The sequence below is a fragment of the Passer montanus genome, unplaced genomic scaffold (assembly GCF_014805655.1).
Source record: "Passer montanus isolate IOZ18808 unplaced genomic scaffold, ASM1480565v1 scaffold12, whole genome shotgun sequence".
Classification (NCBI taxonomy): Eukaryota; Metazoa; Chordata; class Aves; order Passeriformes; family Passeridae; genus Passer; species Passer montanus.
The window spans coordinates 3,189,872-3,209,000 of record NW_024358722.1 but is presented as its reverse complement, the minus strand read 5'-3'; positions in this window follow the sequence as shown (position 1 = coordinate 3,209,000).

The following is a 19,129-nucleotide window of genomic DNA, read 5'->3' as shown; positions in this document are numbered from 1 at the left end:
GCCCACAGGAAGAGGGTCAAGTTGCCTGTGCAAGAAGACACATCAAAGCCACCTCTCTGCCCTGGAGACTCACAGGGCACAGAACCAGAGCCCGTACCGTAGTGTGCCACTCTATCCAAAATGTAAACCAGGTTTTTCTGAGTGTTGTTGAACAATACTGCAAAAGCTCCACCTATTCAAATATCTTTACCATACCTCCTTACAATAACTTAAACTAGACACTGCATGTGAGAAGTGCTCAGCACCTCTAAACTTACGATCAAATAGTTGCTGAGCCAGGCAATGAGATAAGAGATAAGAGAAGGCTTCCACAACCAAAAATATGTACAAAGATGGGGCCTATAATCACACAGCAAGTTGGCAATAGATTAGGTACAGCACTAGGTCTCCTGATTGTCTCCACTGGTGCCCTCACCAGACTATATGACATTTGCCTCTCCTCACTGCCTTCTCATCATTTTCTCCGTTCCCCCCAAGCCACTCCTCTCCTTTTATTTTAAGAGCTGACTCTGCCATTTCCCATCTATAAGGTGACATATGAAAACTTTCTTAGAAAACAGTCATAAAAAGAAGAACAAAATGAAAAAGAAAGGCCCAATGGAGAGCAGAAAATTACAGTGTCTGGGCCGTATTTACAATAATTATAATTATTATAATGCACAATAGGGTGTAGAAACCCATAATTCTCCTGGTGCTTTCTGATTTTTAGATCTATGTTTAGAAAGCTCATGTCAGAGAAACAGTCAGAAAAGGAATGCCATGAAGTCACTTTCCTCTCTGTGTTGTAAAACCATTGGGGAGAATATTTGTGTCTGCAGGAACACAGGGACAAGCAGCTTCAGAAATGAAACCATCATTGTCCATCCCAGAATAATATGCTACCTGCTAAAGTGAAAAAATAAGCTCTCTCCTGACACCACAAAAAGAGGCCTTCCTTTTTCCTCCCCATCCATGTGTAATTTTTATAGGACCAGATATTTCTCCCGCTTCTGAGGCTTTGATGACTCTTCCCCAAATGTCAGACTCCACTCCAGCAGCCATGACCCCCATCCCACAGCGACACAAACTTGGAGTTGATCCCTTCCTTACACAAACTCTCGTGGTGGTATCTGAAGACCTCCTGGTAGCACCTGAGGCAGTCTGACTAGCCTCTGCCCTATGGGACTCCTTTCCTCATTCCTCTCCCACAGGCAGAAGCATGAATGTAATGCAAGCACTTTATTTTGCTCACCAGGTATCACAGGAAGAGAAAGGAGCTTTCAAGTGCCCTCATGCATGAGACAGAAGATGGAAAGGCTTGTGATGTTTTTTTGCTCCTGCAAAAACCAGGAGCAAAAAGCTAGACAGTTTTCTAGCCCACCAGACAGCTCTTATGGCAGCCCAGAGGAGCTCTACCCATTTGGCAGCAAATTCTGTTGCTCATTGCTGCAGTTTTCCTCTTAAAACTCATGCAATCTTTTCAAGGAAAGGGATGAGACCTTCAATTCTAGTCAGAGGTCTGTCACAAGAATAAGAGCTCATATTCCTACCTAATTCTCTTCAGAGACTCACCTTGAAGCCAAACCAGTCCATTTCGGTCTTCTCCCAGGGTGCAGCATGAGTCTTGTGTCTGTTAGAAGAAAGAGAGAGGCGTCTCCATAATTGCAGTTTCTATAATGTCCACAGGAGTCTGTGTTGGTGTGTCTTTACCTCCACTGGTCTCTGCACCCTTTCCTGGCTCAGACTCTGCCCTCTGTACCCTGTCTCTCAAGCTCTGCTGTTCTGTTCTAAGCATCACGTTGCAGCTGCTGTGATATATGCCAACATCTCCTGCAGGGACACTTTATAGCCAGAAGCAAAAGTGGTGTTTGAAGTGCTATGGAAGTTCCCACATGCCTTTCAGAGAGCTTAGGACACCTTCTTAGGCTATTTAGCTGGCAGCAGCTACTGGACCATAACTCCTGCTGTGCCAAATGGACACTGAGGACTTTCTAACCCACAAGATAGATTAGAGGCATTTTCACTGGAAATAGATTTCTTTCTAAACACAGTACCTTAGTTGTCTTTATTAATACATGAATGGGTGACAGCAGCACCAGAATGTAAAAACTCACAGTTCTTACTGGGAAACCTGTCTGAGTAGCAGAGCCATGCTTAGTGACATCTAGGTAAATAGGAAATCAACTGGGCCCAGCTGTGAAGGAAGAGATGGTCTGTGTTTTCGACAGGAGTGAATACACCCTGCCCTCAAGCTCCATTTGTGTTTGGGGATGGGTATAGGGATCAGTTCTGTGCATTGCACAGTTGTGTATGTATGTACATGAATGCATCTGTGTGTGTGTCTCTTCTTCTTTGCTTGTTACACTTTCTTTTTTTCTGAAATAAGGAGGAGTGAGACTGCAGCATGGATATTCATAAGCAGAAGATAATAATCCATGCAATATTTATGCCAGTCTGCAAACCCCCTCCGAACCCAGCAGTACACATGAAGACCATGCTCAGATAAAAAGTCACAGGATTATCCCAAAAGTGGAGTGTGTTACACACCTTCCCCAGGCATCCCCTCTGCTCTGGTGCAGGCCTATTGGAGAAGAAGGATGAAGAAGCACAAAGAACTTAGAGGAGTTCTCATCAACCGTTATCAACTCTTGCTTTTTCCTAAGGGGCAGGTGGAGACTTTTGCATGGTGCTGCAGCCAAGATGAACTCTGTCCCTGACAGTGAGGAAGGCTGCCAAAACAAGGAGGTTTTCCATAAAGAGGGCTGAGAGTCACAGCTGGCCAGGTGTTCTTGCTCTCTTATGAGGCTGACTCCCACCCCACCTCAAATGAGACTGCCTGAAGTAGGGAGAGAAGGTGATCAGATAGATGCACATAGAGGTATCTCAGATATGCACCTGCCACTCAGCCAACGCCAGGGAGACGCCAGGCACAGAAGGAAAATTTTTTTTCCTCTGACATTTTTGGTGTGGATAACAGAGTTCAAGCAGAGCAGAGGAGCCCAGCAATAATGGCTGCTGTTGCCTTAAGCTAAGCTGCTTAATTGCATTGGACTGGTTCATCTAATCAGGGAGAAAGGTGAAATCCCTTGTTTCTTGCCCCAGCTGACTTTCCTCAATGAACAAAGCCCGTGAGCCAAATTCCGGGTGATCTCAAACATCAGAAATTGCTGAACAGGGCAAACAGACACACTAGGAGTCCTGTGGGCAATAATGTGTGAGCATGTATACATGGCTTGCAAATCAGGCTGATTCTGAAGCCCAGTAGCCGTGATCCTCCCGGCCTGCTGGAAACACATCATTCCTAACTTACCTCCTCTCCCATTCTCTGGGCAGCAGCAAGCAGTTCCCAAATGATTTTTGGTATTTAGAAGAAACTCTGCTGAAACAGTTGAAATAAGCATCTTTTTTTCCATTCAGTGTCTCACAGTTCAGGGTCATTTTCTCTCATTCCTGCCCTTCATCTCCTTAGCAAGACCTTGGCTTGCTGTTTAAAGAACTTGCAGTCACTTTAAGTTATAAACTGTTCCTCCAGAATGTTAAACTAAAGATCTTGATGTACCCCAAATAATCATGGATAAAAGAATAAAACATCTCATCAAGAAGCTTGGACTGGTCTCTTCCCATGTCCTGTCACTCAAACATCCCAACTCTGCGGCAAAACTGGATGATATGGGGTAGAGCCTTGGCCAGTGTGAGATCAGGACAGGGATGGGACTGACCTACAAGAATGTGTCCCACAGCATACAGAGAAGCATTGGTAGTCTCATTAATTTTACTTTGGAGCCATTCAAGGCAAGGCAGGTATCAAAGGAACAGTTTTGGTACCAATCCGGCCTCTTTGACCCATGACAAATTCCACATTAGCTGGGGACGGAGTCCAACTAAACCAGTGACATGTGTGGAGCTTGACCCTGGTCTTCTCTCTCTGGTGACTGATGCAGCATCAGACACCACAGTGTCAGAGAGGTGATCCCAGGCTCAGTGATCAGTGCTGTGGTTGCTCTGGGAAGGGGACCCACCACCAATGCATGGGAAAGCCTCATCACATCACTGCTGTGGCTGCGTGTTTATCACCAACATCACCCACACCACCTTGAAGCCCCAGGCTCCAGGACCACATACCCTTCATTTGCCCAGATGTCACCACCCACTGCAGACAATGCTCCAAACCCTCCATCTGCTCTTGAGGGCTGCTGGCTGGCCGGGGCTTACCTCCTTGTCCTTCCACCCATGCTCTCAGCCAAGCCAGGCTTTTCCTGCCAAGCTGGGGTTTGTGCCAGGGGAGGGAAGTACCCTCATGCAGACCATGGGAGCAGGGGAAGGGTGGGCTGGAAGCTGGACCCTGGGATGGCTCTGGTACCATGCTGTGCCTGATCCCTGTGGTGGATGCAATGTGTATCCACAGTGCAAATATCACGAGACCTGGCTGCACATCCTGCTGCCACGACTCACCCAATACGTGGCCCTGGGCAAGGCTTTTGCCACTTCCTTCTTTCTGTCTCCCTGCCTATCTGTCTTGTCTGATTAGGTAAAAGCTTTCCAGGGTAGAGATCGTTTCTCCCTGGGCTGTGACACAGAGTGGCTGGAAGTGCTCCTAGACACAATTAACACCCGAACAGAGCAGACCCTCTGGATATGACAATGTCAGCAGGAACAGGCAATCCCTAATGCAAACTTATCTTGTCTCAATTAGCAGGCAGCAAAATGTCAGACCTTTTGTGGTTTGGTTGGAAAGCTAAGGGTTTCCCCTACAGAACCAGCCAGAGTGGCTCCCTACTCTCAGCATGCCAGGAAAAGCGTGGCTTTTGCAGGCAGTGCAGGATACATCTCCAAAAAGCCTTGTAGGCTTGACTCAAGCACAGAGCAGAAAAACTTTCTTGATCTTTGGTGCTGCTAAATGAAAAATCTTTGCCCGCTGGCTGAAGATAGCTGGAAGATTTCTGAAGCTCAGCCTGTCTTGCAGGTAGAGGAACACAGGCAGAGGGGAGAAATTTAATACCCCTGTGCTGGGCTGGGAGTTGGACTCGATGATCCTTGTGGGTCCCTTCCAACTCAGCATATTCTGTGATTCTGTGACCCTGGCAGAGTTACCACAAGGGCTTAGGGCTGCTCGCCTGCGTCAGGGCAGAGATAACATCAGCCTACTGAAGACAGTCTCCAGCAGCCTAATTGCTCCTACAGAAGGAAAACGTGGGCCACAGGAGCTGCTCTGGCTCTTGGCTAATTGTCAGACAGTTGTACTGCAGGGATTATGTATCCTGGAGGAAAGGCTGCTGAAGATGGATGCTGTGGCAGCCAGCATAGAGACGAGCCTTGTTTAAACACCATGAGGGACGGGTGGACGGAGGAGGACACAGAGGAGCAGGCTCAGTTCTCTGCATCCTGCTCCTCCCTGGGGATGTAGTTCCAGGTTGGGGTGTTATGCCAAGGATGGTGGTCACCATCTCAGATGAAGATGGTGAGGGCTCTGTTGAGGGCCAAAGGAGAGTAGGGAGCAGGGGTGTGATGGCTGCTGGGAGTTTAAACAGGGGCACTGCAAGGGATTCAAATACAGGGTCTCACTCAGTCCTTCACTACCTGCCTTATAATTTCATGGCTGTTTTCCGGCAGATTTAAGATATTGAGAAGAGAATGTCATGAGTCTAGCACCACTACAGACACTGCTAACTTCAAATGCAATCACCACAAACAGCATTGCAGAATGGCAAACCTGACGTGTGTGACATACCAAACCCAGACTCTCCTCACTAAAATCCACATGCTCAGGATGTTTCCGACATTGCTTATAAATAACACATTGGCCTTAAATATTCGGAAACCCACAGTTATGTCCTCTAGAATTCATGCCAAACAAAATAAGCAAACATTTTGAGATTATATAAGTCTATGTGCTTGAGAGCTGCATACTAAAAGTGGTAGTGGCAACAAATGCAGTATTCTTTCTTTTCCTTGTGGACACTGGAGAAATAAAGTGTGTGGCAGGTGGGGGTCTGGCTAAGGTGGAAACCAGGGCTGGCTTTGAGCATGTGGTTCTGGGAGCCTTCCACTCCTTCTGCCTGAAGACTTCTTCTCCCTGCTCTGAACAGTTCAGCAGTTTGGCTCGTCACGCTGACAAGAAGTGCCACAGAACCCAGCTACCCTGATGGAGATCCATCTACACCGACCAGACCGACTGCAGGACAGGGAGCTGAGCTTTGTGGAGCTGAGAGGCAGCAAGAGCTCCAGCAGTCTTTCCTTGAGCTCATTCACAAAACAGGAGCCCAGATCCCTGTGAATCCACATGCTCACCAAAAGGAGCCTGGAAATGATCTGAGTGAGAGCACAGATGGAAATCATTGTCATCAGGGAGGCCAAGAGCTCTGCAGGAAGCACGAAAGGATCAGATGTTTCAATGGATAAAAAAGAACATCCAGAGCTACATGAGATAGAATAGAAATGTAAGAGATGTAAGCCCTCTTCCTCCAAAATACAAGCCAGCCTGACAGGGACAAAATTATGTACCTGAGCAGGTTGTTTTGTAATTACCTGCAGCTGCATTTCCTGCCCCTTTTCCCTGCAATGTCTGGCACTGGCCCCATCCCAAATGTAACTCTGAATTAAACCACAGGGAAACTGGCAAGAGTGGAAGGAGGTTCTGTGGAGGGGAGACAAGGAGACAAACTGAGAAACCTCAACTGTGGTAGAGCACACATATCCCCCTCTTGCTTTCTCCCTTATCCCCCCTTTCTCCCCACCACTTCTGCCAAGGAAAGATCTTGCCTAAGCAAAGCTCTGATGACAGAACAGTCTGCCTTGGATATTTAGTTAGGCAAGGGAAAAAATTAATTTTCAGACCATCTGTCCTGTCCAAAGAATAGCAGTCTTTCCCAAACTGAGCTAACTCCATGAAATGGCAACAGTAAGCAACATGATATTAAACAATAATAAATCAAAGCTGACATCATTTGGAGCACATCCGAACCCTTCCCTGTGGGGGCATCACTATTCTGTGTGTCAACAGTAGAAAGAGAAAAGCAGAAAGAAGCTTAATCGGAATCAGATAATAGACAGTGGGCCTAAGATGGTATTTCTGAGAGTTCATCCTGCCCCATCCTTCCTTCCTGTGTCCCTTTCCCATTCTCACAGTGCCCACAGCAAGCCTTTTGGAGGAGTCTTCTCTGTCTCCTTTGTAGCAGATAGTCTAGAACAGCAAAGCCACTCTCGGCTCAGAGGGCTGGGACGGTCCATCCCCACTGCAGCACACAGCACACCTTCCAGAGCCTCTGCCTTTGCAGTGAGGTCCCTTCTTCAAAACTACAAGAGGCTCACCTTAGTCCAGACCAGCCAGCCCAAAAACTCAGACATTCGGAGCAGCAGGGCAGAAGGGGAACACTTGGAGTGGATTTGGAGTAGAGGATGCAATGAGAGTTTGATAGTGACATATAGTGACAAAAGAGCAGTCCAAAATCATGGGAATGGCTTGAGAAGACATCCCTTTGTCTTTAAACTAGATAGAGACTAATGGGAGAGTATGGGCAGCAGCAGCAGACAGCCAAGCTTGGTCTAAGAGGGCTGTGCAGTCCACACATCTTAGTGACATGGAATCATTACTGGGATCCATACTCTGAGACAGAAAACGAGGTTAAAACTCAGATTAAAACCCAAGCTCACCAGGGTGTGTTTACCAAAATGCAATCCCCCTGCTGGAATGCAATGCAGACATATGCAAGGGATGGCTGGGTTTAGCTATCTCCCTGTAAAATACTAATGGAGAAGTGACTTGAGGGAGTTTTGCTCCATGGCCAGTCCTACAGCTGCATACTAAGCACTTCAGTATAAACCTGTTTTGTTGCTTTTAATAGGAGCAGAAAAATGAAGCCATTTTGCCAGTGATGTACCAGCAAGGGGTACTGATGTCAGGTGCACTGCAGACATAGTTTCTGCTCCTGTCTCCACTCTGCACACAACCCCCAGGTCAGGATATTTATACCTAGACGTATAGAAGTCTCCTCTCTCCCTGCTCAATGCTTTCTTCAACTGCATGTCCAAGAAACCAGCCAGCAGGCAAGGGCAGGGTGCAGGTGTATGGTGTTCAGAGAGCCCAGCTTGAACCTAAACCCTGAGGGCATCTCTAAACTTGTGCTATGGGCACTGTCAGCCCAGTGCAGGATGGTTCACAGTGCAAGGGCAGCGCTGTCCTTCGGCTACTCCAGCCTTTGTAAGGGGTTGCAGACATCAGCGTGGATGGCTCCAAAGAAGGCAGAGTCCACGGCAGTGGGTGAGAAATGGATTTTGGATCACAGCATTGACAAGCCCGTCAGTCTGAGGGAGCTCTGTGGGGCCTGGAGTCGGGCTGGTGGGGGCTGTGGGGCAGGAGAGATGGGCACAGGCAGAGCTGGAGGGGATCATAACACACAGCGCTGCTCTCTCTGCTGCCTTCTCTCCAGACACCGAGATGTGCGTGTGATAAAAGAGATTATTTACAACAAAGGGAAGAAACAAGGTACCTGAGCTTCTTCCTTTCAGGTTTAATGGGCTTCTCGTAGGTGTGCCGCTGCTAATGAGTGTTGAGTCATGCTGGCCAGATCTTTCTCTTGCACAACTTCTCCCTGCCTCCCCAGGTTGTTCTGTATCTGCCCTCTGATACTCTGCCTGATGACTAGGGCAAGCACCACTGCCAGCAGCAGGTCTTACGCAGTATTTGCTGAGCTTTAGCAGAACGGGACCCGATTGTTTCACATCGGCCGCTGTTTGCTCGGCCAACTCACTGTTTGTTCGGCTATTCCTCTCCCACCGCCCCTCCAAACCCCTCCACGGCTGCTTTAGCGGTGGCAAAGGGCGAAGCAGCCCTGGGGTGCAGCCCCAGCCGGCCCCAGAGGCCGCGGCCCGCAGCAGCAGCAGCAGCAGCGCCGGGGCCGGCCTGCTCCCCTCTGGCACCAGCGGCACCCCTCCCTGCCCCTGCGCTCCGCCACCCACCCCAGCACTGCTGCCAGGGCCAAACACCGGGCTGAAGGTGAAAGCAGCTCTTTCCTGCTGCATGGGACTGTCAGCCATGCGGGGCCCCCGCAGCCTCACACCAGTGCCCTCCAGCGCAGCCTGGGTACGCATCAACCCCAGCAGAGAGCACGCCAGCTTTGGTGCAGGGATGGCTCACACTGCAGCCACCTGGCAGCAGCCAGGAGCTTCAGTACAACGTGACCAGCCCCCATAAATGCTTCATTTTCCTTTTCCTTCCTATTTTATTTCCAGGCTACCGGTGGAGAGGTCTCATGTGGCAGGCAGTATCCACGCGCATCATTCAGAGGCACCAATCCCATCTCTTGACAGCCCCTATGCACTGGGGAGCACTTCTCAAGGTCTGGTGTGTGAAACCTCCTGTAGCAGGACTGTGAGTCCAAAGACACAGTGTAAGTAGACAGCATTCCCTTGCTGATTCAGCTGAATGTACTGGCACATCATCACGGGGAAAAAAGCTGAAGTATTTTCACTGACTCACACGGGTCCAGAGATCCTGTTAGATCTATCCCAGCCTGACAGTGGGTAGAGCCTTCTGTGAGTGTCAGTACTCTGGGATTGCAAAGGACAGGAGGGGAAATCCCTTGTGGGGCGGAACTTGGATCCTGTCTAACACACTAAAGAGAACAGAGACCTTCCACCCTGCAACAGGCATGGGCTGCAGGGCTGCACAGTGGAGAGCCTCGCAGCAGTTTGGGTTCGTCTCTGAATCCGGCCTTCAGTCTCCGAGTGGCTCCGCATGCCAGGGCACAGTGTCCCAGCATTAAAAATACCAAGGCTGACAGATAGTGTTTATTAATAGCACGAGTGGTGTTTATTGCTGAGCAACAGTCAGCAGCTCTGAGGTTACTGCTGTTACAAGCCAAGGTCTGAGAGCATTGCCACATTGCTCTGTTCTCAGGGGAGAGAGGCTCCATCTCTGGAGGCAGAACCCACGGGGAGAGGAGGCCTGGCTGCCTCAAGGGCCTGATGTGAGTGCAGAGAAGGGATTACAGGCTGGGGGATGCCAGCTATCCTGTGTCTCAGGCCAGGATGCTACACCTGTAACTCAGAGCCCCGGAGTGATGGTGTAACGCCCAGTGCAGTTTGTGCAAACGGATGCAGAGCAGATGCCAGTGCTGAGCACCCCCCTTCTTCCCAACACCTGCGTTCAGCTGTGCTTGAGGCACCATTCCCTCCCTGTGAAGAGCCTTGGTCTCCTGGGGCCTCTCTCAGATCTACATGTGGACCCCCTGCCCTGTCCCTGCCCCTGGCTCCTGCCCCATAGTTGGTGCTCCTGCACCAAGCTGCTGTTTTAGAGGATGCTGGTTTTTAACATCCTTGTTTCATAGGGAAGGAAATTGAGGTGTAGAGAGGAGAAATGATCCACCAAGGGTGATCTACTGCTTGTGTTCCAGAGACCTCCACAGATTTCATGACTACATCTTAGGGATCCAGAAGAATAAATGGAGTAGGACAATTTGCTGGGTGTTCTGCAAAGATCTACATGCCCAACTTCTCTGAAAAGCTCTGAAACAGTCCTGAAAAAGGGGCAAGGGTTCAGAGACTGAAAAACTTGAAACGTAATAAGCTGTTGTCATTCCCCAGACTCACAGTTCATATTCTGGAGCTGGAGGCCAAATTCACTTTTCAGCAGACATTTCTTTCCCATTTTTGATCTTACTGTCCCAGCAGACTTCATGTGATGCTTCCCACTCTCCAGTTTTCTCTCCTGAAGAACTGTGCTTCCTAGTTTTTACCAGTTTATGGTTAAAACACTACAGCATGAATGAGCTACAAGCAACATCCCACTTCACTTTGTTTTCCTAGTTTTTTCCTTTCTCTTTGTCATCACAACCAACATGCAGGGGTCTCCCTGGGAATGTTTGCCCTGGATTATCTCATTACATATTGCTTCAAGGGAAGACAAGTTGCAGCTGGGAAACTGATCTACCCTGCCCACACAGCCTGCTGCACACCTGGAATGAACATTAAGTGACTGATGAGCAGTTGTCCTAATCAAAGCGTGACTTTCCTTTGGAGTCAGGCAGCGAGGAGCAAAGGCCCAGGGACAGGCTGCCATGTAAGCATTGCACTGCACACAAAACTTCTGCTCACCACTCAACTGCCTGCTATCGAGGAATCTCTGAGCTCTCAACAGAGGCCACCAGTTAATTCTTCTTTAACTCCTCACTGTTAATTCACTTACAGATCAGGCCCTAGGGCAGCTCAATACTGTTATCATTGCTGTATTGTTATCACCATTAATAGCTGAGGAAACTGAGGCACAGACCAGAGAAGTGATTGACACTGCACTAATTAGAAAACAAGGGACAGAGTTGGGAAGACAATCCAAGACTCCCAGCTCTGGCAGAATATCAAGGCACAGAATCACCTGTAATACACAACACCATAATTTTAGTAAGTTTTTTTATACCAAGACAAAACAAAGGATTTAGCAAAAAGAATCTTGCAGAGATGCTGGAGCTTTGGTTTGTCTTGGCTACAAGATCCTATCCAAAACTCCTTTCATTCTCTGTAGTATCCTCCAAGCAGGTTTCCCATCCTTATGCTGCCTTCCATCTTTACACCCTCTCACCCTTGGTGAGTTAGAGACCAGTCATCCAGTGCTAGCCAGCACCCCAGACTCAAAGGATCCAGTTTCCTGGTGTCTTCCAGGCTGCTTGGACTGAAAGAGCCAAGGATCTAGTTCAGAGGTATCCACAGAAAGTATTTTGTCTCTAGCATGTTCACACACTTATCATCTGAATGAGAAAATAAGGAGTTCCTGGATGCATGAACATCTGTTCACACAGGCAGGTCGGCGTGCAGATGCTGACAGAGCACACAGACCTCTTGTGCTCTCAGCTCAGCAAAAGCAAGGTGCCTTCTCTCCTCCCTCAAGGACCCTCAGTCTGGATCTGGGAGCTGGGCCGTGGATGTTTAGTCTGGAACAGTCTGTGGAACACGATTTGGTGGTGTTCCCGTGATATTTCACACAATAAGCTTAGGGAGGACAATGCAGTTGCTTTGTGAGACATGGTGATGCTGTGTCTTGTGACACAGCCTATTAGCAGATTGGCTAATGCTGGGTGTGCAGCTGCTTTCTGTCACGGGAAAGGCTGAAAGCAGCCAGAATATACCTGTGAATCCTGCCTCTAATTATTTAGAACAAAACACACTGTGCTCCTGGTTTTCCTGCATCTGTGTACCTTGCACACACATGAAAAATAACAGCCAATAACACGAACAGAATTTCCTCTTTATGCCTTGCTGAAATCCTGCTCAGTAAACAGGATTATACTTTAAATAGGTGACGGTAGAAATACAAGGAAAGACACACAGATGCCCACATTTCTTTTAATGAAGAAACTTGCTAATCAGCCAAATTAATTTTGCTACTTCTGCTTAACCTCAGCTGCCTCTACAGCCCCTATTTAAAACATTTTGCCTCTTTGCAGGATCTGTCTGGCAGCCCTCCATCACTGCCTAATTGTGCTGGGGTGGGGTGCGAAACAGCCTGGTGAGGGAACATAACATTTTTCCCTTAATTTCACCAAAGCCAAGATCTCCCTTTCTTGCTACGAGTGGCTTGGTGCTAGCAAGAATCCCAGCAGTGAACTTCCTGTGAACTGATGGGAACAGCCCTTCTCCTGGAGCAAGGAGACAATATCTGGGAGCTGTGGATAGAAAAACGAGGTAGTCAGCTAATAAAGAAAATTAAGCCAGTGGACATGATTTGCCTACATTCTCCAAAGCTGGAGTTCTTTTATAAGGCTTGCCGCGGAAAGCTCTTAAGGATAACAACTAATCCCTGGATAAGGGTCAAAGTTCTTGCTGGGCATTAAAACTTGGTGATGTGATTAAAGAAAAAGTGAAAACTTGCTGTTTGGAGCAGAGCCTCCAGTGAGGAAGCTTCAGGGTGCCAGTGCTCTGGTCGGTTCTGAGTGATCCCAGGACACTGGGGATGAGGAGCTAATGGGTTTGGCTCATGGTGCTGGGATGTCTGGGGTGCCTGAAGGGGATGTAAAGATACTTTGGTATGAAGCAGTGTAACAGCCCTCTGAAATGGTACCCAGATAGGCAGAAGGTGAATACCCTGGCACAGAACAGCTGGAACTTCACCTCTCCACCAACATTTCTTGAAGTCTCCTCTGGAAAAAAAATATTTAGCAGTTGCTGTGGATACCCCTGATTGGATGTCTGGGGTTTGTGTGTATTTACAGCCCAAGAGGCAAACAGAGCTCAAGTGACTTAAAACTGAGTAAGAAACTGTAAAATATCCACAGCAAGACAAGGATGTGTATACAGCTCCCTTCCAGGTTTAGGTCTGCGACTGACAACACCAGAAGATGGGGAGTGGATTAAAAATAGGGTGGAACCTGGATGTAAAGGGATATGGCAAGAGCCTGAAGAGCACAGTCTGAAGCATGCCTGAGGGGACTCACTGATAGGATTCAAGGCTAGGAAGAAAAGTCATTGCTGCCAAACCACTTGCCCAGCTGAACCTCACAGTACTTGAAAACTAATGAAATTGGGGCATGATTGCTTTCTGAGCTTTTTCGTATACTTGGGTCATATTGGATTTCACATCTTCAGGAGAATGAAAGACCAAAATCTTTTTGGTTTGGCTAAAAGCAGGTAGTTTTTCACACCACACTGGTCTTGTGCTGGTGTAAGTAGCACAAGATTCTCAGTGTTGGCCATCTTGGGCTCTAGCAGGTGCCTCTTCATCAACATAGTCAATAGCCTCAGGATCTCACGACACCCCTGAGATCCCTCAGGATCTCGACTCCACACCTGTCTGAAGCAGGGCTCTCTGTAGCAGGGGGAGGACAAGGGGCTGCCCAGGGAAGGTGTATCATGTGTCGGGAAGGATGGAAGCTCAGGCCCTTCTGCAAACCTTCACCATGAGTTTTCCGTTGGCCATCTTGGGCTCTAGCAGGTGCCTCTTCATCAACATAGTCAATAGCTTCAGGATCTCACGACACCCCTGTCTGGAGCAGAGCTCTCTGTAGCAGGAGGAGGCCAAGGGGCTGCCCAGGGAAGGTGCATCAGGTGTCGGGAAGGATGGAAGCTCAGGCCCTTCTGCAAACCTTCACCATGAGTTTTCCAGCACTCAAACCAAATCAAACCAGTGAGAAATGTGTCCACGGGAGTGAAGGAGGTTTCATAACTGGGAGGGTTCCCTGCACCTGGGGCTGCTAGATAATCTCAGACCTGCCCCACCCCATTCATGAGACACAGCCAGCCTACTCCTCCTCATCCTCCCACCTCACCTTGCAGGGCATCCCTTGCCTTCCATTCTCATTGCCTTTGCACTATGTCCTACCTCTCCCAGCCAACAAAGCCCCTCCTGAGCTGTGCCTTGTTGTTCCCCCTCACACCCATCCCCCATCCTGTTTGCTCCTGTCTCCTTCCTAAATACCAGGTGGAAGGAGGTGCTGTTGGTACCCAAATACCTCTTGAGGTTCTCCTCTCTGGAGAGGAGCAGAGAGATGTGACTGCCACTGGGACTGCATGGTGAGGAGCCAATGACTTACCTGCTTTGGGAGAAGGTGTACAGAGAACCCTAACCATTTCAGCAAGATGGGAAGCTTTCTACTAACTGGAAATAAAATAAGAATTAGTAAATGGCACTTGATGTCTGTCAAGGATCCAAAAAGAGAGGATGGGATTTGTCTTGTGCATCAAGGGAGGGAAATCAAGGGACGGAAAGTGAGGTATTAGTGATCCAGTTGGGAACTGAACTCTCTTCCCACACCTCTGCTCTGTTCCACAGACCAGGACTCGCTGACTCCCACGGTTCCTTCAGCTGTGCTAGGCAATCCCTATCTGATGGTGAGGCAGAAACAAGGATCACCAGATGATTGAGCATAGCTACGTGCAGGACCGCACTGCATCCACTCCGTGGGCACCACCACCAGCCCAGCACTGGCAGCCACAGCACACTCCTGACTCAGCAGCACCAAGGAGAAGGTTCTCTCATGAACTCCCCAAGCTGGCACCTCCAGCAGAAGTGATTGCAAATTCCAGAGCAAACTGAGAAATCCTCCAAAAGGATTTAGAGAGATTAGAAATGAGCAGGAAACAAAATGAGATTTAACTTGGGAAAAGATAAGCTAATGTATCTGGGGCAAAGCTGCTTTGCAGTGGGAGGGGACACCCTGGAAAGCAGAACTGCCAGAAGAGGTTGAGAAAGGGCAGCCATGGAGAGAAGCATCTAGAGAGAGACATAAGGGGATATGTTCAGAGCCAGCTGCCTCTTCTATATTTTTTGAGTGATTCACCTTTGAGCATGTTCAGCAGTAGCCAACTTTTGAGGGGAAAGGAATATTATTTTTATATATGAAAGGTGTTGGGATATAAGAAAGAGAAATTATAAAGGGCAGAGCTTGATAAACTGACACTGTGGGATTTAAAGATACATTTTATGTCACTGGCCAATAAATTACTCCAGAGGAGACATAATCAGACTCCACAAGTATATGAGGGTCTACATCAGAGAGAAAGGGAACACACCCACTGACACACTTGCAAACTTAAGGGTGAGATTAAGTTAGAGAAAAGAGCAGGTAAAGATAAGAACAGAGTCCAGGCAGTGCAACAGGTTAGGCTGTTCAGGACAGCAGCATATGGTTCACAAGACCAAAATTTAACCCCACAAATTGTTCCCCTGGGATGTCTTTGAGTCCGTGACTGGTCCCAACAATTCATTGAGGGTGTGGATCACACTCAGTCCCACAAAGTGACTCACAAAAGTCACAGCCACTTGCACTGTATATCCAGCCACCCCAGAGGGGTACTGGTGCAGAGGGCAGTGCCACTCCCTGACTCATCAGCACCTCCTCCGGCAGCTCAGCCAGTTCTCCCAGGTGCTGTGTATCAACTAGGTCTACACTGCACATCCACAACACAGAGCTCTGGGAAGCCAATACTGCAACAAAAAATTGGCCCTCAGCCTCAAGACCAGCGTCAGATTAGTCACTGAATAACTCAGGATGATCCAATGACTCATCATTTATTATGCCTATGAGGACTGGAAACAATCATATCCTGTGCCGTTGACCCCCATTCACCACACTACCCGTAGTGAGATAAATCAAAGTAAGTAGGAGTTAGTTTCTTATCCCCAGGAGCAACAACACCTTGGAACAAACATAACTTGCTCAGGAGTCTTCAGGCTGCTTCTCCCAGATGTGAGGTCCTTGCAGTGCAAAAAAAAGAAGACTTGAACCTTCCAGCAGGCTGCCCAACATAAGGAAGGGGACTTGGAGGGAGAATGGGCAAATTGAAACAGTGAAGAAAAAAGTAGAGATGATCGACAGGAAGTTGCATTTCCAGAAGTTAGTATCTGCACAGGCATCTGAGCAACCAGGTGAGGGGTTTCTTTGAAAGGAATGAGTCCATCATAAATCTCTCTTGGGGCTTTTGCTTCTGCATTCATCGTTTCAGAACTGAGAACAGAAGGAAGGACAGGAAGAGATGCTGGTGGGAGTCTTGCTTCTGGAGAGGAGGCTAATGACACAAGCATATACTCCCTGGTATCCATATGTTTGTGGCACAGGCTGGATCCAGTATCAGCAGGTTCTCTGTAGGTGAGAAGGACAGGAAGGCCAGGCAGTGAGATGGCAGCCTGGACACCTTTCCAAAGTGTACACCATGGCTCAGGAAGGAGTTATGGGCAAAGAAAGGTGAAAGGCTCAGGCCTTAAAATGTCTGAAGAGCTGATGGAACTGAATTACTTGCATAAGCTGATCATTTTGCTCATCTTGTGCTGCCTCTCCCCATTTTTTCTCCCCTTAGACAATGTTCCCACTGAAAAGGGTTGCAAGGGCTCAAAAGTTTGCATCAATCATACTCTTCCTTCACCACAGCCCATTTGATCAAGATTCAGAGATAATGCCATCTAGGGTCAAAGCTTTTCACCTCAAAGCTACCACACAGGTTGGAGCAAGGCATCTTGACCTGCATCCTCGATTGCTTTGGGATTACGTGAGCCTCCCTGGGGAATGTTCAGCAGGAATTGACACTCATCACCAGTCCTGGCAGGGGGCTGAGCAGAGCCAGACACCCTCCCTAGCCTGGGTCCCACCATGCAACACTCTGCAAGCATGGAGCACACCAACAACTCTCAGAATAGCTGACAAAGGAGGTGTCAAAATAAGCCCTGAAGTAAAGCCCCCCTGTGCTGGCATCAAGCTTGCAGGATGCCTTCTCCCTGCTGCATGCACCAGGCTTGGCCAGGAGATGGGCAATGTGGTGGGCTGGGCAGAAGAGGCACGTGGGTGCTAAACACGCAGAACCCTACAGCAGCTGGCTGCAGTGGGCAGCCCCGATGCCTAAAGAGATGCTTGAGTACCCACAGGCTAGGGAGAGATGGAGCTTTTCTTTTCATTGCCACAGAAGTGTTTGGGGCATCTGAAAAAGCGAGGTAAAAATATAGAGCATGAACCAGCAAGATTAGCCCCATGTCACAATGTACAGGTATAGCCCAGGACTGGAGATATTTCCTGACGTCTCTCAGTTGTGCATAGGCAGCATTGCTCACCCGGATATATGGAAGCAGCAAACTTAAAGAAATCCTTATGAAAAGGCTTTTTTGGCCTTGGGAAGCCAGCCTTGGGCAGGTAAACAGGTGGCACTTGCCCAACAAGCCCACTTCCCTTTATATGTCTGTAATCACCTCACACAAGACAGCGAGTTGCACCTCTGGAGGTACTATCCTGAGGTAGGCAGCCAGAAAACCTCTGACATTTGAAGGGAAACCTGACCCTTCTTCCCTTCATGATGCAAAGCCCCTGGGGTCCTTCCACCTCCCCACAGGAAAGGGCAAGCTTTCCCCAAAGCTGTAGTCAGGCACTCTACGCATTCCTTTCGCACCCTCCTTCACTGCTGTGCAGGGGATATCACTCCCTGCTCTTATCCACAACTCACCACCTCTTACGAGATATGGGGTACTTGGCTGGAGGTCCAGGAACAAGTGCCTGGTTGCTCTGGGATGGCCAGCAGCTCAGCCACCCCATTGTGCAGGGTGTCAGGTGCTGTGGGGCACAGCAAGGGCCAGCAGCTGCTTGTGAGGTGGCACAGTGCCACCAGGGCCACACTGGCCTGGCCCCAAATGGGGAGCTGGGAGCAAGCACGGTGCTTGCCCAGACCAGGACTGCAGACCTTGTGCTGGATGATCTGGATTAGCCTTGAATTTCAGCCATCCCAAGCGCAGATACTGCCTGCTCACTCACCACATGGACTACTATAAAAATACCCATCTCTCACTACCAAAGGTCTCACAGGCAGACAGTGGTGGACATGTCCTGTGAAATGAATTTCCTTTGGGCTTCCAAAGTCCTTTGTGGGACTATGCTGAAGGACAGGAGATTTATAGGCATTTCTAACACAGACACTGTAGGTGGTGGTGGAGCCCAAGCAGAGCCTGGCTGACTTAGAGACTGAATGAGCAGCACAAGACATGAGCAACAAGGGGTTAAACCAGCTAGCAGGTGCCAAAAGGGAGAGACAGACAGGGCTTCCAACCAAAAGAACTCTTTATTCCATTGCCAGTGGGATTTTCTGTTGTGTCTGCCCAGGGCACCCTTTTCTGCCTTTCACGGTGCCTCCGCTCTCTGAATCACACAGAATAAATGCAGCAGGCACGAGGAAAGCATCAGCTGGCTGCCTGAAGATAGCATTTTAATTAGCCAGCAACCAAAATGTGGACGTGATCAGAAGCCTTTCAGGGAAAGTTCTCATGCACACGGTGAAAGGCTGTATGACGAGATCAGAGTGCCAGCCTGAAAACCTGGCCTCCCTCCACGTGTCCCTGCCTCACCTCAGGCCCCGGCACAGGCGAGCCAGGTGCGAACTCTGGGTAGGGTGAGGGACAACTGCTCTCCTATGTCCCAGCCTCTCCAAAGGCAGGGTTCTCAATCATGTACAGCCTCTCCAACTACCCTGAGCTCACCTCCAACACCAAACTATGACCATGTTCCTCACAAGAGATGACAGCCCAGTTATACCCGCCCTGGAGAACAAAGAAGAGTTGGACTGCTTCCAGGGCCCCAGGTAACCCTCGTCAGAGCTGGCTTGGGCAGGGTCTTGCTGCAGATGTTTAAGGCAGCTACCTTGGCTCTTCTGCATCCACACAAATTCTATGAGCTGTCCCATCTGAAATATGCCA